The 23,706-nt window shown below is 48.4% G+C and overlaps 1 protein-coding gene and 1 pseudogene across 1 annotated transcript in view; one reads left to right on the top strand and one right to left on the bottom strand.

Moving 5' to 3' along the window:
- The window catches only part of PIK3CB (phosphatidylinositol-4,5-bisphosphate 3-kinase catalytic subunit beta), a 1,054,351-nt gene that overhangs the window by 481,198 nt on the left and 549,447 nt on the right, over positions 1 to 23,706 (bottom strand). The gene's annotated exons all lie outside the window — the stretch shown is intronic.
- Positions 18,468 to 18,566, top strand: LOC147683349 (U6 spliceosomal RNA; annotated as a pseudogene).

The raw sequence follows: 23,706 nt of genomic DNA, 5'->3' as shown, positions 1-23,706 counted from the left end.
CATGGCTCTTCGGCTGAACAGCACTGCTGACACACACACACACACACACACACACACCCTAGCATCTTGAGACCCTCATGGTGAGTAGCGCGCTTACAATTCCCTGATTGATTGAATATTATGTAAGGAAAGCGGAAAGGTCTGCAGCTGCATTTTATACACATTCATTAAAATACTTTGAAAAACTATTTAGCAGTAAGAAAAACCTGCAATATCAATGAGAAGTATCCCTGTTTAAAATTATAAACTAACGAAAAATAGCTTTTATCTTGACGAACGTCCCAAATGTGAAACCAATCGTATATGTCCATAAGAGTAAGAAATTCTGCAAAGTTACCCCACAGGATTCCCTGAAAAGCCCTACCAAAAACATACAATGGTGGCCTAGAGAGGTCAAACACAGTCATACTGTCGGGAGGCAGAGATGGTGGTGATAACAGACTTGCTGTTTGAGCCAAGGGAAGAACCATCCACAATATAAGAAAAGAAATTGCAAAAAGTATTTGCTACAGGTGTCCGTCTAACAGATCTCACCTACCAAGCTAGTTGTTCTCTAATATGATGGATTACAAAAACTCACAAAGGAGACGTCTTTGTGGGTTGGAATAGGATTTCAGAAGTAGGCAACTTTGGAGGGATCTGAATGAGGGGCTCGATTAGATTCACAGAGCAGGATCATTTGACAAAAAACTGCAGACCTCCAGCGTGAGTGTGATATGCATCAAAGTCCATTTTAAAGAGATTATTGGGTATGCCTCATATTAGAATTATGTAAAAAGATATATGAAATCTTCCAAAATATAAATTGTGTCAGTCAATTCAATAGATACTTAACAGATCGACTAAGCTTATTAATTTAATAAAAAAGGAGAAAGGTACACTACTGGACTACAACCCTTTGGAGGTGAGAATCACAAAGGGTAAACTAGCCACCAAGATTCCCTTGAACATGTAATGTACATGCACAAAATAGCTTCAGGAAACTAGAGAAACAGGAAGTAAATATAGGTGTCCTAGGCAAAAAGGAATAGGGCGAGGAAATTATGGGGCCATGAGAAGAGCTGATTACTGTCAAGTTCTATTTGATTAAATTCAAGTATCTCAATCGCGCTCAGATTCAGCTCTATATTAACATATGGTTTAACCAGACTACAGAAGGGGTTAGCGATCAATGTTCTATAGACTTGTTTTCCATTCTTCCTACTTTTTTCTTCACCCTTTATTTATCTTATTGCATCATTGTAGCTTTTGGCATCTACAGCACTCTGATACCCTTGGGTCAAGTTTGCGCTTTATAAAACTCTATAAATAAAATAATGACTGTGAAGGATGTAAAGGAGCAATGCTCTAAACTGGATAAAGAAAATGACTAAATTCTGTATTTCAGTGTATGTCTGTAACTCAAATAATGAACAATTATTCTGCCCAAACACAAACATAAGTAACATGTTAGAAGAAGAGGTGTTTTATCCAACTCCCTCACACAAACCTCTGCCACGATTTTAATCTTGAATCTCCTGAGATAAATATTTAGGGCCATTTCGCCCACTGAGCTCACATACGGGCTACAACTTTGCAGTGGCAGATTACCAATAAAGGTTCATGGTTCAGTGCACCGGGTAATCAGTTAGCTACATAACTGTCAGGTTTCCTGCACTGCTTTCCTACAGCTCATGGATTTAAATATACCTGGGGTACACAATATTACACTCTACGTTTTTTCACTTATCTGCTTCTAAGCCATCTAGAAGTGATGTGAATGGCAGAGGGCGAGTTTCTGAATCACAACTTCCCAAGTAGGGAGTTGACACATCAATCACAAAATAAAATTTTGAGAATGGTTTCAGGATAAATGTAAAAAAAGACCATAAAATGCAGAACAAAGAGAAAGTACCTAGCATCCACTAATGTAAAGCTCACACCACATTTAAAGTACTACACTGACTAGAACATTTGGAAAGAGAAAAAATATGTTAAGGCAATGCTAGTGTCTGCTCCCAAAGCACTGCCTTCGGCATGTTCACCCCCACGCTCCTGTGCCTGCTGCCGCTCTCGCTGCACCAGCCTCCCGAGGGCCGCCGAGCCCACACCAGCTTTTCCCGCCGCCCCAGCCTCCCGAGGGCCGCCGAGCCCACACCAGCTTTTCCCGCCGCCCCAGCCTCCCGAGGGCCGCCGAGCCCACACCAGCCTTTCGCGCCGCCCAAGCCACCCGAGGGCCGCCTAGCCGGCTCCAGCTTTTCCCGCCGCACCAGCCCGTGGCCCCGCCCCCCGACAGCCGATTGGATCGCACTCCCGCCTCCCCGCAGACCCTCCCGACCGGCTCCCTTCTTATGACGTCCCAAGAGCGACCGAGCAGCGGACGCGCGCAGCGGGAGCACCGATTGAGCGCCGAAGGTGCGCCAAAGGTAAGCCCGTCTGCGCCCGTCCGCGCCTGGACCGCGCCCAGTGCCAGGACCCCTGGCCCACGAGGACCCCGGCCGACCCGCCTGACGTACACCTCCGCCACCCTCATCGCACTCAACACCGGCCGAATCCCAGGATGCTACCGAGCCACCCCGAGACGCTCCCACGGACCCTTCAGCTGCCACGCCTGCAAGTTCACCTGCATCCGGACCTGCCCGGCACCAGCGCCCGCCAAGCCGAACACCAGCAGCAACCACCTCAAGTGCATCCTGCTCAACACCCGCTCCGTCCACAGACACGCCATCGAACTCTGGAACCTCCTCGACACCACAGCTCCTGACGTTGCCTTCCTCGCGGAGACCTGGATGAACGCCTCCTCAGCACCCGACATCGCCATCGCCATCCCAGAGGGCTACAAGATCACCCGGAGGGACCGCAACGCCAACCAGGTGGGAGGAGGCATCGCCATCATCCACAGGAACACCATCCGCATCACGACCAGCACCGACAACACCCCACACTCCGCCGAACACCTGCATTTCCAGATCCACACCGACCCGAAGACCACCCTCAGAGGCACCCTGATCTACCGACCTCCGGGACCACACACTCAATTCAGCGAGGACATCGCCGACTTCGTCAGCCCGCATGCCCTCCCCTCCACTGACTACATCCTCCTGGGGGACTTCAACTTCCACCTGGAGAACAACAACGACTGCAACACCAGCACCCTGCTCGACAACCTCGCCAACCTTGGACTCAAGCAACTGGTGAGCACCCCCACCCACCTCGCCGGACACACACTCGACGCCATCTTCTCATCCAGCAAAGACATCGCCTTCAGCCACGCCACAGAACTCCACTGGACGGACCACAGCTGCGTCCACTTCACCTTCAAAAGAACGACGATCCACCACCACCAGCAACAGGTTGCTCGGAGAAGCTGGAACAAGATCACAGCTGACCAGCTCGCCGCTTCTCTGAGCCAGCACCCTCCGGCCAGCTCAGCGAACCCCAGCCAGGCCGCCGACAACCTCACGAAGTGGATCAGCAACTGCGCGGACGAACTCGCCCCTCTGAGGACCCCGCCCAGCAGACCCGGCAGTAAGAAAGCCCCATGGTTCACCGACGAACTCAAGAGCTCCAAGAAGAACTGCCGAGCCCTCGAGAATGTCTGGAGAAAGGAACCCACACCGGACAACAGGACCACCCTCAAGCTCGCCACCCGGAAACACCACCAACTGATCCGCACCGCCAAGAAAACGGCTTTCAAGAACCGACTAGACAACAACGCACACAACTGCAAGGAACTCTTCAACATCGTGAAAGAGCTCTCCAACCCCAACGCCGGAAACAACGACATCACCCCATCGCAAGACCTCTGCAACTCCCTCGCCTCCTACTTCCACAACAAGATCGCGGACATACACAACAGCTTCAGCACCCATCCGACCCACGCCACGACCACAGCAACGCCCCCCACCACCACCCTCCGAGCATGGACCCCGATCAGCACCGAAGACACCGTCCGCATGATGAACTCCGTCCACTCCGGATCTCCGACCGACCCCTGCCCTCACCACGTCTACAACAAAGCCGACGCTGTCATCGCACCCCACCTGCGGGACATTATCAACACCTCATTAGACACCGCCACCTTCCCCGAGAGCTGGAAGCACGCCGAACTCGGTGCTCTACTCAAGAAACCTACGGCAGACCCCACCGAACTCAAGAATTACCGCCCCATCTCACTACTCCCGTTTCCAGCCAAAGTCATCGAGAAGACCGTCAACAAACAGCTGGCCGCCTTCCTCGAGACGAATGGATCTCTCGACCCCTCGCAGTCCGGCTTCCGTGCCAACCACAGCACCGAGACCGCCCTCATCGCCGCCACCGACGACATCCGAGCCCTGATGGACAACAGAGAAACAGCGGCCCTCATCCTCCTAGACCTCTCCGCGGCTTTCGACACGGTCTGCCACCGCACCCTTGTGCAGCGCCTCAGCAACGTCGGAATCCAGGAGAAGGCACTGGAATGGATCGTCTCCTTCCTCGACGGAAGAACACAGAGAGTCCGCCTACCACCGTACAAGTCAGAGGCCACCGAAGTCATCTGCGGCGTCCCTCAAGGATCCTCGCTGAGCCCTACCCTCTTCAACGTCTACATGAGCCCCCTCGCGGCCATCGCACGCCAACACAACCTCAACATAATCTCCTACGCCGACAACACCCAGCTGATCCTCTCCCTGACCAACGACCCCGCCGCCGCCAGAGCCAACCTGCACGAAGGGATGAAAGAGGTAGCCGAGTGGATGACGACGAGCCGCCTGAAACTGAACTCAGACAAGACGGAGGTCCTCATCCTGGGCTCCTCGCCCTCCGCCTGGGACGACTCCTGGTGGCCCCCCGCCCTGGGCACCGCACCCAAACCGACGAACCACGCACGCAACCTGGGCTTCATCCTGGACTCCTCCCTCTCCATGACCAGGCAAGTCCACGCCGTCTCCTCGTCGTGCTTCAACATCCTGCGCATGCTTCGGAAGATCTTCTGGTGGATCCCCACGGAGACCAGGAAGACCGTCACCCAGGCCCTCGTCACCAGCCGACTGGACTACGGCAACGCACTCTACGCCGGAACCACCGCCAAGCTCCAGAAGAGACTCCAGCGGATCCAGAACGCCTCAGCCAGACTCATCCTCGACATCCCACGGAACACCACATCTCCGGACACGAGAGACCTGCACTGGCTCCCCGTCAACAAAAGAATCACCTTCCGGCTCCTCACCCACGCACACAAAGCCCTACACGATCAAGGCCCGAGCTACCTCAACAACCGAATCAACTTCTACGCTCCCAAACGCCACCTCCGATCTGCCAGCCACGCCCTCGCCGCCGTTCCACGCATCCGCAGAGCCACAACAGGAGGAAGGTCCTTCTCCTACCTGGCCGCCAAGACCTGGAACTCCCTCCCGGCCGACCTGCGCCTGACCCAAGACCACCTCTCCTTCAGGAAGAAGCTCAAGACCTGGCTGTTCGAGCAGTAACGGCACTCCCCCCCCCCCTCCCCCCAAGCGCCTTGAGACCCTACGGGTAGGTAGTGCGCTCTATAAATGTCTTTGATTGATTGATTGATTGAATATAACCCTGTGTCTGCTTGAACATTTAAAGGGTGGCTCTATGTAGTCTACACACTCCTAAAGAATGCTGGATGGAGTGCCTGAGATAGCAGGAAATGCTAAACCTAAATGTACCATCAGGAATATAAAAAACTTTTAGAAAAAAAGGACCCGACAGATCACCTTCAACATTCAATGTATATCTGTTGCTCTCAATAGCCCACTTGCGGCAACAGTTGCAGAAAGCGATCAGTGGCTCAGTTACAGTCTGTCCTAGATAAGGTACTCAACAGAATGGCATCACTTTCCCTTTCTTTTCTCTCTGAAGCCCCATATCCCTCTGAGGCCCTAAGAACCTTCAAGACACACTGCAAATCACTCTGTAAATAGAAGTACCTACACAATGCCTTTCCCAGGCTAAATAGGGCATTGGTAACAGGTACACCCCTTAAAAATATACCAGAGCACAGCCTCCTCCTCCCTCCCTTGTCCGTGCTGGCTTGCCCCAAATCCCTTTGCTGTCTGTGTTGGCTTGCTCTTACTAGCCGTGCCTCTTTCAGTTGATTTGCCATGTTGCTTTGCCCCCACGCACCATCCCTCTCTCCTTTTGTTGTCAGTGCTGCCCTGCCCCTACCCACACTCCCTCACTTCTGTTGCCTTTGTTGCTCTGCCTGTACCCGCCATTGTCTATGTTGTCCCCCACCAGCCAAGTTAAAGAAAAAGTGCTATAACTTGGAAACCACTGTAATGATGACTGACTCAAGAGGAATTGTGGAACGATATAGTTTATTGACAAGAAGGTACAGGTAGACATCCTCATACCAAGAAGTCAAGCAGGTAACTCATGCCATTCTAGAATAGTCATGAGGTATTCTAGAATCACTGTACCTTGTGTAGCTATGGATAGGCAGATGCAAGGATATCGCATCTCCTTCCTTTATATAAAAAATTATAATAAATGATAAAGAACATATCACAATTGAGTTTGAGTTTGAAAGTTCTTGTAGAGCGCACGTATACCAGCGGTTTCTTGGCGCTATAGCTAACGGGGACAACTAAATATTATAACCTAAATAAGAAAAGGAACAACCTAAAAAGAATTAAATAAAAGGTTAGTACAATACTGTAGCACCAATCCCTTTCTTTATAAACATTTAAATTACTTTACATAACTTCTATATCTCACTGGCACATTTATGGTTCTACCAACTCGTGTTACTTTTGTAGAACTACTTGAAGATTCTGAAGATCCATAAGTGACAAGTAGAATTTGTAGAGACCATACTTGTAGGTTGTTGACTAGACATAGACGAAACACTGGTTGAACCATCTGAAGATGAACGCATAACTTCATCCCACATCCAATTCATTGGAGAAATAGATTTTGTACATTCTTCATTATGCTCAGAATTTTTGTACAATGACATTCTGTTGTAATGCCATATATAACTTAATCTGGCTGAGTTGGAATAAGGTGAAGTGACTTGTAAGGGTGTTGAATATTTGCAGAGACCTTTCTTAACTTAGACGACAACTTTACTTTGACCCAATCACCTGTCTTAAATTTAATGTCATTAGAATTATGCATTTTATCAAAATGAACTTTGTAAGAATCATGCATTTTTCTCATATTGGATCTCACTAGAGCTGGTGACCATTTGCTATGAATCTTCATAGTATTCCAAGCTACATTATCTTTACCAAAAGGTTATCTTCCTCTTAATATTCTGAAATGACTATATCCAGTTCCAGTAGGAGTAATCCTATAAGCCCATAATGTGTTTAACAGTTCTTTTTCCCAATTTTTTTCTGCTTTTACTGCCGCCTGGATACTGCCCATAATGACTGTTGAAACTTTCAACAATTCCATTTCCTGCAGGATTATAAACTGGTGTGCATTTCTTGAGAATTCCATTCCTTTCGAAAAATTGTGTATTTTTCAGATGAAAATTGTGGACCTTTATCACTTAAAATTTCTTTAGGTATTCCTTCTAGAATTAATATATTTTATGACAAGTCTACTGACAAAATTTTCAGTGACCTGAATTTCAGGCCATTTGGAAAATCCATCAATTACAACTAAAATGTGTTTATTGTTTCCATCTCTATCTTCAATAGTACCCAGCCAATCTAAACTAAGATTTTCCCAAGGGTTATGTGGAATTGTTCTTCATCCAAGTGAAGGTCTAAGTACTTTTAAGGATGTGTCTGCATTAACACAAGTTGAACAGTTTCTAACAAAATTTTCCATATCTTTATCAAATCCTGGCCACCAATATAGCATTTTAATTCTGGATTTTAACTTCGAAATGCCCAGATGAACTTCATGACTGATTCCTAAAATTCTCATTTGTAAAGTAACTGGAACAACAATCCTTTCATATCTGCAGATGTAACCAAAATTGTCAATGGATAATTTCATCTTGAATTTCCCACATATCCTATATATCACCTTGAAGATCATTTTTGCTCGGCTATCCTTTGGTGATAAAATCTGTAGCTTTTGACAATGCTACATCTTGAGAATGTGCATTGTCCCATTCTTTTTTTGTTATGGCATTCATGTCATCAAATACAATAGCCACACTAAAATCATCAGAGTCTGGACTAGAATTGTGCTCTTGCAGAACTGGTGACCTGCTTAAATAATCAGCAACTTGATTGTTCTTACCAGGAATGTATTCAACATCATATGTAAAATCTAACAATTTTAAACTAATTTTTTTCAATTCTAGGTGTGGCCTTGAGTATACCTTCTGATATTAATACCTTAAGTAACGGTTTGTGGTCGGTACGAAGAATGAACCTTGTACCCCACACAAATTGTCTGAACTTTTCCATAGCCCAATCGGTGGCTAGCATTTCTTTTTCTATTACCGAATATTTTACTTCTGATGGAGATAACTATCGAGATGCAAAATCTATAGTTACTTCATTCCCTTCAATGTTTATTTGTGAGAGTACTGGCCGCAAACCTTTGCCACTGGCATCAGTTGTGATAATGCTGTGTGCAAAGTTGTCAAAGGCTTGAAGAGGAAAAGCAGATGTAAGGTCAGCTTTAATTCCTTGAAAAGCACGTTCAAGTTCATTATTCCATTCAAATTCATGTTTAACTTTCAATAGTTGTCTCAAATTGTAAATTTTTGTAGCAAAGTTTTTTTTTTTTTTTACAAATTTCGAATAGAATTCAGCTAATCCAAGAAAAGATCTTACATCATCTTTAGATGTTGTTGAAGGTGCTTTTTCAATTGCTTCCATCAAGCTTCTCCTAGGTGAAATACCATTCCCACTGACTTAATGGCCAAGATACGTTACAGAATCCATTCTGAATTTGCATTTTTTAAGTTCAGCAGTGAGACCATTTTCCATACATTTTTCTAATACAATTTCCAGTTTTTCATCATGTTCGTTCAAATTACGACCCTTTATTAATATATCGTCCTGAAAGTAAGTTATACCTTTAATGCCTTTAAATAGTTTACGATTCAGAAAAGGGGGTGGTGATGAACAGAGTGTCTGAATTAAGCAGACCACTCTTACCCAGTCCAAAGATCAGGGCTTGATCCATCACCGTTATTTATCTCACTGCACCATCCCAGCTCAGAACCTGGCTATATGCAAATCAGTATGTCCCTGGCCCAGTGCATCATGGGAACAGGGCAGACTAAACTACCAAGCCAATTCTTCACCAGAAAGGAGACAAGCTACCGGTTTCTGGCATTTCAGCCGTCTTCGGCCCGGCTTGCTTGACGGTGTTGGATCTAGCCCTGATCTCTTGACTGGGTGAGAGTATTCTGCTTAATTCAGAAACTCTGTCCATCACCACCCCTTGTTGTTAATATTTTGTCCACCCCAAGCGTGGAAGGGTATACTCAGATGTGAGTCCCTTGCTCATTGCACCATCAGGATTCAAGCAAGCCGGGCCGACGACGGCTGAAATGCCGGAAACCGGTCCCCAGAAGCTTGTTTCCTTCCCAGTGTAAGAATTGGCTTGGTAGTTTGGTTTGCCCTGTTCCCATCATGCACTGGGACAGGAACAGACTAATTTGCATATAGCCAGGTTCTGAACTGGGATGGTGCAGGGAGCTAAAAAACGGTGTTGGATCTAGCCCTGATCTCTTGACTGGGTGAGAGTATTCTGCTTAATTCAGAAACTCTTTCCATCACCACCCCTTGTTGTTAATATTTAAATAGTTTATGCATCAAACGCTGGAATACGGCAGCAGCAGAAGCTAGGCCGAATGGCATTCTTATAAAATGATAACAACCAAAGGGTGTAATAAATGCCGTCAAACTTCTGCTGCTCTCATGTAATTGAACCGGATAGGCTGATGTCAGATCGATCGTAGAAAACCATTTTATGTCTTTAGTTTGTGATGAGTTCATCTATCCTGGGAAGGGGAAATTTGTCAATTATAATATTTTTATTGAGATCTCTCAAATCAATGCAGAAACGTAAACAATTATCAGGTTTGCGCGCGATAACTAATGGGGCCAACCATTCTGCACTTTCTACTGGTTCAATAATACCTTTTTTTTCTAAATTATCTAATTCTGTCATTACATTCTCTCTAACACTCATGGGAATGTTCCTAGCTTTATGGCTTACAGGAATACCGTTTTGTTTAAGAATTATTTTACCAGTGAATCCATTAAGTTTCTCTACTTCACCCTGTGAATACTTTAGGAAACGGTTTGGTTCTGCTCTCAGTAAAATCTTTGTTTATATCATCAATGAGCATGACTTGATAAACTGATTTGGGATTTTAAATGATTCCTAATTCCCCTTGGTCAATCCACCCCAGAACAGAAGGATCCTTTTCAGCAACATAAAGTTTCCCTTTCGTGGACCTGTCTTTAAATTTTAAAATGTCTTCAATATAACCCACCATAGGGATCTTTTCCCCAGTTAAAGTTACTGGCTGAATATCCGATGATTTTAACTTGTTTAATAATGTGGGCAAATTCCTTTTCCCAAACTGCCCGTTGAACAATCGTATAAGGTGACCCAGAATCTGGTACAATGTGAATATCTACGCCACCTATATTAATATTACAAATAGGTTTCTTTTTTTCTGTTGCATTAATATGCAAAATAACAGTGTTAGGATCATGTATGTCCTTTATGCACAATATACCATCATCCGAAGATGAATCATTTTCAATATTTTCTTCTTTCCATTCTTCTATACAAATTTCTTTTTATTTCTGTTCAATCGTCTTTCTAAAGACTTTAGAAAAATGACCTACAACTCCACAGAAAGTACCTCTGGATTTATTTGCTGGACATCATTTTTCTAAAGCATTATGGCCACTGTAACCACATCTATAACAAACATGTTTGTCATCAGAATCATTTTTATTTCTATTGACAGTGTTCCTATTGCTATCTCTCTGAAAACGGTTATCAGGTTTCTTGCTATAATTTTTTTTACATATACTTTTGCTACCATATTGCTTTAATAATTTTACATTAACGCAACTTGTGCACATCTTTTGGACATTTCAGCTTTTTTGATCATTGCAATGATTTCACTTAAGGGTGAATCACCACAAACGCACAGTTTTTCTTGAATGGCTAAATTATTAGAGTGCATAACAAGCTGACCTCTAATAAAACTCATGCAAATCTCCAAATTGACAATTGATGGAAAGTTTTTTCAAAGAAGACACAATCTTCTACAGATTCTGATTTTTTTTGTTTTCTTTGAAACAATTTGTATCTGCTTATACCAACACATTTTGTAAATTGATAATATCTAACTTGGTCAGATAATGTGTCTAAAAATACATTAGAGTTAGTAGGAGTGCTAGTTTTCTTTTCCATTTATATGTAAACACTTATTCCTTCAGGACCTAAATTATGTAACATTTTATTTTTCTAGATGCTGAAAATTCCTCATTGTTTTATTCTTCAAGGGCTGCAATATAATTAAGAAAGTATTCTTTCCAGTCAAGCCACTTGATTACTGGTTCACCTGGACGTGGGAGAAAAGGTACTGGGGCACCTAATCCAGATTGTGAAGCCATACTGATACTTTTTAAATGAAATGTGGTTTAAATAGATTTAATTTCCTTATATAAATTCCTTTCTTTTCACTTATTTCTTTTGTAAAGAAATTCAATAAAAAATTAGCTCCTCTTGTGCAAAGTTTTTGTTATAATTAAATATGCCTTTCGTGAATTAGGCTTTTGTTATTGTGAATTTTCCAGATGATGATGCCGTAATTGTAGTTAGTTAGTGCTTTCAATGCGCTTCTCTGTGGAAAAGCGGTTTTATGTGCCAAGTGACAGCTTGACCCAAAATGGCTGCCACGTAAAGGTCACGTTACTTGACCTTGCGTGATTCCGTATGAACGCTCAGAACGCTTTGTTCTACTGCCTGCGCAAGGCCTGACGTCAAAGAAAGTGCGCAAGGCAAGGCAGAACAAGCGAACTTCAGCGTCTCACAGAGCGGTCTTCTCTGGTTAAAAAATTCAGCAGGGAGACAAGGCTACAACGAACACTTTAGTTAAAAAATAACAGGTACAATGTGGCCTTAATAATTTCCGTTACTTACAAAGTTCACAGCAAAATCCATACAAAAATACTTCCAATAGAGGTGGATAATGGTCAAAAGTCTTTTCCGAGTATCGATTCTGAAGTCTTTTCTGAGTTTAGATTCTTTCCAGTTCACGATCAGATCTCCAAGTTTAAAATATCTTCTTTTCACTTCAGTAGTCTTGCAAGGAAGATAAAAAAAATCTGATGTGATAGGAATAAAGGTAATGGTGAGCAGTGTGCTCGGTTTGTCTTCAACTGCTCCGTAGGAATAAAAAATTCCAAAATTCCTTCCTACTGGTCTCTTGAATATATCAGACAATTTCTTCTGATGTGGGTTTCAAATGTATCCCATCATGTCGCCATTGTATTGATTGCTGTAGGAAGGTTGATATCTGACTATATGGTTACCCCAACTTTTTGCCTATGGTTTAGCTGGTTTTTTACTTAGTTGGCCTGGGATCCTGCTATTCAGGGCCCCAGGCTATCTGCTCTCTCTGTAAAATGGACTCCATGTACTTTAGGTACATCTCCAATAAGGTATTGGGTCACCATGTGAGCCCCTGTATAGTGTACCATAGGTACCCAGGGCATAGGTGCATCCAAGGCCTACCAGGGGCTGCAGCATGAATTATGCCACCCCTGGCTGGCCATCCAAACTGACACCACAGGCTGAACACTCAGCTTGGGCAAGGTGGTGTAATCACCCCTTACTTAGATATAGTATTCCTATATCTACCCTTATATATAGATACATATATACCTACAAGTCACTCCTATGGCAGGCCTTGACAATCCTGAAGGCAGAGTGCTTGGTTTTATGTGAGATGGTGCTCTAGCATGAGCCGAGTCGGTCTGCAGCTTTCGGAACCATGTCCTTATAGCTGTTCTATGATATAGCCATACCATATACTCTTAAGTGCATTATAATCCTCACGGTTAAGGCTAACTTTGGTTTGGCTTTATCAAAACATGTCGTGTAAGGTGTCAAACACTTTGGAATACTACCCTACCCTCCCCTCCCCCCCGCCCCGCCAGTCCTGGCGGCAGGGGTAGCATTCCACCCTTCTAGAGGGAGAAGACATGTAGTTACTGCTTTACCCGGTTAAAATTAAAGAGAGCCTCAGCATCACAAAATAGATGCTGCTGCCACACAGACACGAGTCTGACCTCCTGCTGCTGGACGAAACTCCGGCAGGGGAGGCCTGGACAATAGGTTTCCTGTCAAGGGAGGTGCTGGCACCTCCCCAGACAGCCTCTAGTGGATTGTGGCGTGGTGGGTTCAATGGAAACTGCTGTTTGCAGAAACTGCTGTTTGCAGACACTGCCTGGGGCACACAAGGTGTTCCATGCATAGCTCGGGTCAAACCAGTTGCTGAGGCACTCCAGACCCAGCTCTGGCACGAAACTGGACAAAGAGAAAGGGGTGTAACCACCCCCTTCTCAGGTTCCACCCATAGGAGTGACCTAGCAGGTAATCCAGCGCCTTAGTTTGGTATAAAGTTACGAGCTGTGTCTAGAGACATTAGATTATCCTGGAAAGAAACTCTGAAACAAATTCTTGGACCTTCGACGTTCCATTTTGACTGGAAGACTGAAGACATCTCCCTTGTGGTCAAGGAGTGACCACACTGTGCAAACAGGCACCATCAGTAACTTGCCGGTTTGCTTTGTCGATGCTCCCTCCAGAACCCGAAGACTGAGCGATGCTGAATCTGGACTTCCAGACTTCTCTGACTCCGACCCGCATCCACAGCAAAGCTGAGACCCGTGGCGGACACGAGAGACTAGGGACCGGACATCCTGTAGTACCTGCTTTTTGCTACCTGTGCAGCTTCTGAGGCCACCTTGAAGTTGTGCATTGGGGTTTGAGAAGCCCCAGGCCTGAGCAGCATTTGCACCGAAGCAAAGCCCTCCACACGCACGAGTGCCGCGTGGGGCCTGCGCCTGCATTTCAGCTCAATGCGCCTTCGCGGTTGCTAGCCCGTTGGCTAGTGGCCCCTCTGAAGACATCCTTTTGAAACACTGCTTGCCTGGTTGCTGCGGGCTTGCTCCTGCTTCCCTGCAAAGGAGAAGCGCCACAGACCTTGCTGGTCTGAACAGAAGCCAATCTTCTAATCCTGCCTGGATTGCATTTGCCAAGGTTTGTTGGGTCCAATCCAGATACCGACACCGCCAACAGCTAGATCCGTCGTGGGACAGCTCGACTCCAGCTCCTGGTGGTCGTCGACGCCTCCTGGATCTCGTGACTGCGGAGACAAGCTGCACCTCTTCACCTGATTGCATCTCAACATCGCCTGGTTCCTTCCTGGTCACTGGCTAGTGACCCAGACTCTGTCCCCTCTGATTTCAGGTTCTTCACTGCTCCGATCCACCCTTGGATCCATCTGGACACTTTCCTCCTGGTCGCTTGCAGCACTTTCTTGCAGATCTCCATAGGTTTCATCTACGAAACCAGACACGAAAGAACACCTATGCACCCGGCTTCCCTGGGTGAGGTAACTCGAGTACTCCAGTGCTCCCGTGGGTAATAACTATCCAAGTGTCCTAGTTTAACAGGGTTTTCCTGTAGTCCACCCGGAAGTGTCTGAAATCTACTACTTTGTAACTTTTACGTTCCCATTGAAACTCTATGGTAACTCGCGTGTGTGTTTAGACACTGCACATGCATCCTGTGGGACTCCTACTTCCTAACCTTTTTTTTAATACACACTGAGCACAGGGGGGTTTGGGGCTATAGACAATTGCACTTATCCACTAGTGTCAAGTTTATATCTGAACATTTTAGGTCTTAGGGACTGGAGATCCAAAACCCCTCGATCTCCCTAAGACTAACAAGTCTCAAACAATCATAATTCAAAAAATGTCCAGCTCTCTTTAACAAAGTGAAAGTGATCTATTACTAATCAACATAATCATAACAATTTATAATGAACAATGTTATATCACAGTATTCCATTCAGTGAGTCCCGGTAAATGATGAGTCTTCAGTGGACGAGTGATAAATTCTTTATTTGATTCAAAAATCGGAATTCTTTCTTCATAAAAACAAAACTGTAGCCGGTGCCTACGCGTTTCGTCCAACAAGGACTTCTTCATTGCGGATAAATCGCTGTCTGGATTTCTCGGTATATTTGAACGAGGATTTTACTGGTTCTTCTTATGATAACTATTTACATAAGTCACTTCCTTGGTGCATTTGGTGCAATTCTGTGTCACTACTGTGCTTGTGAATTTTGGAATAGAGACTCTCCGGATATATATATATCATAATCTTTTGATGGTGAGTAGTCTGTAGTGCGCTGGATTTTTATAAGTCCAACATATTGTATTCGGTCTGACAGCTGGCTTCGTGGCGTCGTGTCCACCGCGGTTTACTTCCTAACCTTTGGTTGTCCAGTGTAGCCCCAGCGATTTCCTAGGCCCTAGGCCTACTCACCTTTCCTGAAGTGGTTCTTATACCACTTACTTAGTATATGGTTTGTGAGGCCCCTAGGGCAGAATTGTATTTGTGCAACTTATAGTATGCTTATTGAGTAAATTGTGCTGTATCTCGAACTCTGACCTCATACAGAGTGCAGAGGGGTTGTGTTAGTAATAAATACATATATATTTGATATATACCTTGTGTGGTGTCCTTTCATTTGATATTCAAGGGACAATTATTGGTAAAACAGCTGGCTTCACATGCTCTCTGAAGTTTTAGCCTAATACTGCTTTGTCCATGCTACAACTAGGATAGCTGGTCTATAAGGTTGACTTTACAACCATCACAATAAGGGTTGTTTGCACTGGTGCAAGGTGCCCACTAGAATAGTGGACATCATATACCAGGCCAACTTCTCAACTGCCTCAAGAGAAATTGTGGAAAGATAGTTTATTGACAAGCAGGTACAGGTAGATACATCTTCATACCAAGAAGTCAAGCAGGTAACTCATGCCGTTCCAGAATAGTCATGAGGTATTATAGAATCACTGTACCTTGTGTAGCTATGGATACGCAGATGCAAGGATACCAACTCTATGGTGTCCCCCAACAGCCAAAATAAAGAAAAAGTGCTATAACTTGGAAAGCACGATACCATACAACACGGATAAAATAAAGTGGAGAAGCCAGTACCTCGCGTAGGCTAGACCTATTGGCTCCACTAATGCTTGTTTATTCCGGTTCCTGGTAAAAGATAAGTGTTCACTACATCTCTTTATTTGTCCTTCACCAATGATGTGGCTAAGCTTAATATCTATCCATTTACTATTTTATTTTCTCTACCCAGCTTATCCTGTTTTCCCCGGCTTATAACGTTCCTTTCTAACTCAGTTACAGAATTTTGAAGGCTTTTAAAGTTTTCATGACTTGCAAGAAGCATTTTTATTTCACCAACTTTAGAGCTCATTACCTCCTCGTTAGTCTTCCTCGCCACATGACTTACATAGTGAGCTTCAGCTCCACGACAGAACCCTCCAAAGTAAAAAAAGCCTCCCGCCCCTCCCAACATGGCCGACCAGTCACCCCTGACCTCTATAAGAGGCGGGCCGGCCCAACCAACAGCCTGTTTTTTTTGTTCTGCGCGATTCTCTCCAGAGGAGCTGTACAGGTAAGATGGGCCGGCGTGAGCTGGCCCATGGGTTTTAGGGTTGAAGATCCTGCTTTAGCGGTCCCTGGTGCCTTATGACTGAAAATCCCCCCCCCCTCTTCCTTCCCCCGGGCCTGTGGGGCCGGTTAGGTGCTGCTATAGCGTGCCCAGGGTTTACAGGGGGGGGGGGGGGGGGGGGGGGGCGGCCGGGGGTGTGGGGTGTTTGTGCATTCCCGTGCCTCCCCCGGTCGTGACTGCAGGGCCCTTGCCTGTTGTGGGCTTCGGGTCCGGCGCTGGAGGTTCTCCGGTGTGTGTGCTGGGGCTCCGGTTGCTTTCATTACGCTGGACGCATGTGTGATGGTCCCGGGTTATTCCCGGTTTTCACTGGCTGTACGGGCGTCTCCTGAGTAATGGTGATTGCCGTGCATATTTGGTCCCGAATGGTTTGCTTGTAGAATTAGGTGTGTTGTGCTACACCCGTTTACGGGTGGGGGTTCATTCACATGCCTTTGCCCATGGGACGCTTCAGTGTGCACTACGTGCAAGGAAACAACGTGCTAGGTTGGGTTCCTTAATCCATACAGCCTAACTTACTAAGTGCTTCTTAGGGTCTGCTTTTTACCGTCTCCTGATACCATTCAATGTGTGGCGTATTCTATAACGCAACGCTCCTACAGGCGGTACTTGCACTGAGCCTGGCCGGGGTGGTGAGCCTCGGCGTGCAGCGCGTACCGGTCTGGAGGCGGGCTCGGTCCTACCTCGTTTTTCTGCTCCTCGGCTACACTGGCCGGGTCCGGGTGCTCCTCTCCTGCCGGCCTGGGTCTCGGTTACGCGGCGCTGGTCGCTGCCGCCTCCCTTCGTGAATCCCCTACGGGCCGCGGCGGTTTGCCGCGCTGGAGTTGGCTCCGGGCGCCTCCCGCCTCTCGGGGGCGGGGTTTGGTTGCCACCAGGTGCGGCCGATGTTTCCTTCATCGGTCTTGCGTGGCATTCTCCTGCTGGCGCTGCGATTTGGACGCGGCATGCTTGGGTAGTTGGCTGCGCGTCTGTCTCTTACTCAGAGGGTCCGGTGTTCGATCCTCGGTGAGGGCATTTTTCGTTTTGGTGATCGCATGGGGACTGTTGGTTTTCATTTACCAGTTCACTAATGTTTTTTGTTTCGGCTCGGAGGTGCTTGGCGCGTCCTATTGGTGCGCGGAACGGCGGGGAGACAGTTCACTTTTCTCTGTAGTCCTTTTTCTGGCACCCTGGGGGCCCGTGTTTTCCTCCTGTGGGGAGGTGGGCTGTGTAGTCGGCCCTGGGCCGTCAGGATGCGCCGGACTCATGTGAGTTTGCGCTGCTGTGTTGCTGTGCCTTCTGGTCTCCTCAGGGAGGCGGGGGTTATGTCCCCCCTTCTGTCGCCGTCTGCGGGGTCTCCCTGTTTTGATGCGCTATCCCTTCTAGGGGTCCTTGCGAGGCGGGGTGCCCTGACCCCTCCTCGCCTCGTCTCCCTCTCGGTGGCCCCAGGGGGGGGGGGGGGGGGGGGGGGGGAGTGTGGCCCACTGGTTGGAGCAACAGATCCTGGGGCAGTGGTCTGGCCCGGGACCTGGGTTCGGTTCCCCGCCTCGGCGGGTCTTGGGTTCGGATTAGTCCACGGACCTGGTAATTCTCGCCTCGGTGCTTATTCCATTCGTGGAGTCCCACTCTGCTTCTCTGGGCAATAGCTTGCTTTTTCTCCACAATGCTTAGGATGCCTGGCCTCCACCTTGGGGGTGTCCGGGGGTGGACGCCTCAGGGGGTTAGCCTGGATGGGTTCCGCAGCAGCTTTCGTACGAGCGCCTTGAGACCCTTGCGGGTAAGTAGTGCGCTATTCTTGTATCAATTTACGCTACAGGGGAGTTTAGCATGGCCCCTGCGCTGGGATGTCACGCAAATTCGTGATTCGTTCCATGTTATGGCTTGCTTTTCCCTCCTCCGGCGGCGGTGGTTGTTCCCGGGGTTTCTCTGGGTGCGTTCTCTACGCAGGTCTCCGGACTCCCTTCCTCTGCCTGCGTCCGTTGTGATGGGCGTTGTGGTGGTGGGTTAGTCACCTTTCCCGCTCGTGGCCGTGAGGCTGGCTCGCCCGTCTGGTCTGGCTGCGTCCTTGTCGGCGGTGACAGTTTTCTGCGGGTGGCCTATTCTGGCTGTCTCCTGTCCTTTCATTTGGGGCCCGCTCCCCTGGGCGCGGCCTACCTTCGGTCTCCTCGTCCGCCTGTGGGTGAGGGCGTCCCGCCCTTGCATGGGTGGGGTCCTTCGGCCATTCCTCCCTGATTACAGGGTGTCGGTCTTCACGAGGTGCGTTCAGGTTTGGCTTCCGGGCCAGAGTTTGGGCTATTCCCGGTCTCGTACTGGTGCTGCCGCTCCCTTTTTCGAACCTAGATCCTGGCTTTCGGCCATCCCACTCCAGGGGGTTCCCTGGGGGGGGGGGGGGGCTGTCGCCGCCGTTACGTCCCGTCTTGGGACGTGGCTGTCTCGGTTCTTGGGCTCTTCGGGCTTGCTGGCCGGTGTCCGGTCTTGCTTGTCTTGCGGACATTCCACGGGGTCCCGCCTTCTCACCTTCCCTTGTCTAAACTGAAGGTTTTTCTGGGACCTTGGGTTGGCCTGGGAGGCCGGACTGCGAGTGGGGGTTCCCACTCTCGGTTGCGGGTGCTTCCGTTGGGCTTGCCTTCTGGCCCGTGGGTGTGGTCTGTTCTCCTGGCCCGCCTGGTGGTGGTTCTTCGCCGGGAGGGGGTCTTGGGGTTCCCTGTCTGGACGTGTGATGCATCTCGGCCTCGTCTTTTTCATGGGTGAGGCTTCATGTCAGGCGGTGACTCCCCTCCATCGGCTCCCTGCTCTATGTGCGGTGATCCCTTTGGTTCCCGTCTCGGGCTTGTCCTCCTTCGGGGGTCGTGTGCCTGGACCCGGTCCTCCCCTCTGCTTTGTTCAGGGGGGGGGCGTCCTTTGGCGCCGGGTCGTTTGGGGGTCATTGGGATCTCCTACAGTCACGCAGCTCCTCGTGCTTCGGGAGTTGCTGGCAGTCCTCCTGGCCTGCCGTCTTTTGCTCCTTTGCTTCGGGGTCCCCATGTCTTGGTCGGGTCAGTCGACCTGGTGGTGAGGAGCGGTGTCAGCCTTCGGGGGGTGCATGGTTCGCTCCCTTTGTTTTCATACTCGGGGGTTGTTTTCTTGGGCGGGGTCGTCGGTCCTGTCCCTTCGGGCTGTCTTTCCCCCGGGGTCCGACTGTGTGGAGGCGGATCGACTGTGTCGGATCTTCCCTTCGTTGCCTTGTCTCGCCCTGACCCCGGTGGTGTTTCGGCGCCTGGTGCCTCGGCTCGGTCTGCCTCTGGTGGATCTGTTCGCGGACGGGGACTCGGCCCTCCTGCCCAGGTTCTACTCTCTCCTCCCGGGTCCGGGGGTATGGCGGGTGGATGCCCTGTCATTCGCTTGGCCTTCCGGTCTGCGGTACGCTTTTCCCCCGTTCCCACTGGTTCCACGGGTCATCTGCAAGATTCGCTTGGACAGAGCCAGGGTGCTTCTGGTGGTTCCCGGCTGGGTCCGCCGCCCCTGGTTCCCTCTCGTTTGCGAGCTGGCAGTTCAGGCCTACTGGCCGATCCCGGATCTTCCCGTTCCGTTGTTGGGACCCCTGCTCCCGGAGTCGGTGTTGTGCCGGCTCTATCTGCAGGCCTGGCTCCTTCTGCAGGCCTGGTTCTTGAGCGGATGTCGCTGCTTGCTCGGGGTTGTTCTTCTGGGGTTGTGGTTTTGCTGCTGGGCTCCCGCAGGTCTTCCACATTCTCTTCCTATGCCCGGCACTGGGCTTGTTTCTCGCGTTGGTGCGGTCGGCATGGTGCTGACCCTGCCACCATGGACCTCTTGCGGGTCTTGGATTTCCTGGCTGAGGGGTTTTCCTTGGGCTTGGCCCCTTCTTTCCTGAGGGCCCAGTGGGCTGCCTTGCGGGCCTTCCGCAGTCCGGTTTTTGACGGGCTGGATTCCCTGGTGGCTCGCTTGGCTCCGGAGTTGTTTTCTCCGTCGCCCTCGGACGCTCGGCCTGTCTCCCCCTCGGGATCTCCCTCTCGTTCTGCGAGCACTTCAGGGTCCGCCCTGTGAGCCCCTGGCCTCGGTGGCTTTGCGGTTCCTCACCTTTACGGTGGTTTTTTTCCTGGTGGCAGTGGTGTCTGCTGGGCGAATGGGCGAGCGGGGGTCGTTCCTCCGCTCCCCTCCCTTCTTGCGGGTTTTGCCGGACAGGTTGTTTCTCCGGCATGTCCCCAGTTTCCTTCCCGGGGTTCCTTCCCTGGTGACCCGGGCTCGGGTGGTGTCTTTACCGCCCTTCCCTCCCGACACGGATCCTTCCTTATCCTTGCTGGATGTCCGGCGTGCTGTTTTGACTTCTCTTGGGCGCACGTCTTCCCTTTCCCAGTGTGATAGCCTGTTCGTGACTTTCGGTCCAGTTCGTTCTGGCCACATTGTGTTGCTGGCTGAAACGGGCTATCGTCCTTTCCTGTGCTTCACTGGGTTCAGCGGTGCCGGCGGGGGCCCGGGGTCAGCCCACTCGGAGTGTGTCTGTGTCCTGGGCCTCCTTCAAGGGTGTCTCCACTGAGGTTGTTTGTCGGGCGGCGACGTGCTCGTCCCCCAACATGTTCGTGGAACACTATCGCGTTGTCTTGGCTGTCCCTGGGGACTTCTCTGGGGCCGTTCTGAGTGCGGGAGCTGTGGCTCCTTGATGGCCTTTTCTTTCTGTCTTGATTCAGGTTTCCTGTTATTCCTGTTTTCTTTTCATTATTCTAATTAAACCTGGTGTTGGTTTATCTGCATCACCGTGTGGTGTTGTTCTTATGGTGGTCAATGGAGCCTTGTTGGCTTGGGTATTTTCTCACTATGTAAGTCATGTGGCGAGGAAGACTAACGAGGAGGTAATGCCCCGGTTACTTACCGGTAATCTTCATTACTCCGAGTATAGTCTTCCTCGCCACATGAGTTCCCTCCCCCCCTCCCTGTCTGGCTATCGGCTTCATTGTTTGCTTGGTGGTTCAGGCTGTTGGTTGGGCCGGCCCGCCTCTTATAGAGGTCAGGGGTGACTGGTCGGCCATGTTGGGAGGGGCGGGAGGCTTTTTTTTACTTTGGAGGGTTCTGTCGTGGAGCTGAAGCTCACTATGTAAGTCATGTGGCGAGGAAGACTATACTCGGAGTAATGAAGATTACCGGTAAGTAACCGGGGCATCACACTCTATTCAGTCCCTCCGGCTCCCATGCGCAGTACTGCACACAGAGTTTTATCCGCCCTGAAGCAAGCTAAGCACACCTTTTTCCCATGCTGCCCACGCCTCTACATTGGTCTCAAGTTAGTGAGTTAAGTCGTCACTGACCGGTTCCTTTGTGCTCTGCCTCAGGCATCCTTTCAACCTCTGTACAGACGCCCATTGTCAGAAGTTATGACTGACGTCATGCGTCCATGTGTACACACTACCTAACAATTTCTAGGAGCAGTTACTTTGTTTCTCCACCCATGTCATACTTCGTTCGTGTCTCCCACTTCGGGCCTGCATTTCACCTACTTTTAGGAGGTAGCAAGGATTATTCTTAGCACTTCTCAGCCACGCAATCCACCTCGCATGAACAAAAAAAGAATCAGGGGGAGAGGGTGAAAAGAGTGTGTGGTGTATGTGCCTAGCATATATTTTGGGGGGTGAGAGTCTTTGCTACATAGAGCCTTCAATTATTCCACCTGGCTCATTTAAGAGGTATCATTAAAAAACCGATATAAACAATAAGAAAAAAGTAGGGGTGGTGTTATAGTTACAGACAATGGCACCCATTTTATTTCCCAAAAGTTCAGTTCATTCCTAACTGAGTGTGATGTCAAGCATTTTAAGGTTGCACTATATTCACCCACTCCAATGGTTTGGTAGAAAGGGCAAACCGTTTAGACAAGGATTCCATTCAAACAACTCTTTCCTCTCATCAAGATGTACAAGATTTTCTCGAAACCAAGCTGTGGTCTTATAATATTTCTCCTCATTGTACCACAGGTGTTTCCCAAGAACTGCTCACACTAGTTTGTGTCCTAATTGGTTAACTAATAGGAACAGCAAGAGCATTCATGGGAATACAGACTTGGCATCTGGAGTTTTACAAAAACAAAATCTTATGAAGTCTGTGCATGATTCTGCAAAAAATGTCAACACTCTGGAATTGGGGGTTGGTGATTGGGTTCTCACTAAAAATCCCAAAACAGTGTCAAAGGGTTTATCAAAATTTTCCCCACCGGTGCAAGTCATCGGTGTCAGCAGAGGCTCAGCCTTACTTGGACATAAGGGATGGTGGAACAAGAGATAGCTGGTACACCTTTCTGAATCACAGGCCAGTTCCTTACTTAAATTAACCAAACAGGAATTTGAGCATTCAGATTGGTCTTATTGGTTACACGATCCTGCATTCGATGTTGAAAGTCCTTCCACATTTTCGTGTCCAATTGCACATTCCAGTCCGGTATGTGCATCTGCCCCTGGTCCTCTTGTATCCACTACTGACACCTACTCCTTACCACCAGAATTGGGAGTTTGTTGCAGAAAATTACCTTCCAAGTTAAATGATTACATTTTGTCATGATTTTGTATTTTATGACAATTTTGTTTGATTCATTTTCATTAATAGCCATTGCATTTTCCTTTCTCAAGGTTCTTTGTTTTGTGTTATTGTCTTTCCTCGTTGTTCCTTGGGGAGAGGGAGAAGTGGTAGTGGGTAGCTTTTTGCGGGGACTGGGCATACTCTGAGTTCACCCCGGCTCCAGGATGCCTCGAGCTTGGATATGTTCTTTTGAAAGTGATTCCACGATCGGGCGTGGCACTGCGTGTTTCAGGGTTCTGACAACGTTAATCAGTTGTCAGCAATCCTGGTGCGCGGACGGGAGCATCTGGTCGTGGGTGCTGTATTATTTCGGAATAAAGAACAATTGTGTTACCTTCAATTGCTCCAGTGCTTCCTTACTTCAGGGGGTGAATAGCAGATTGGCTTGCACTGCATACTCCTCAGCCCTATGAGGCACATCTCAGCATGAAGGCCTAAGAGGAAACAAACAATGATGACTC

Source organism: Lissotriton vulgaris, chromosome 11 (assembly GCF_964263255.1).
Source record: "Lissotriton vulgaris chromosome 11, aLisVul1.2, whole genome shotgun sequence".
Lineage (NCBI taxonomy): Eukaryota > Metazoa > Chordata > Amphibia > Caudata > Salamandridae > Lissotriton > Lissotriton vulgaris.
The sequence above is the reverse complement of the archived record's forward strand: the minus strand, read 5'-3'. Positions and strand labels throughout refer to the sequence as shown.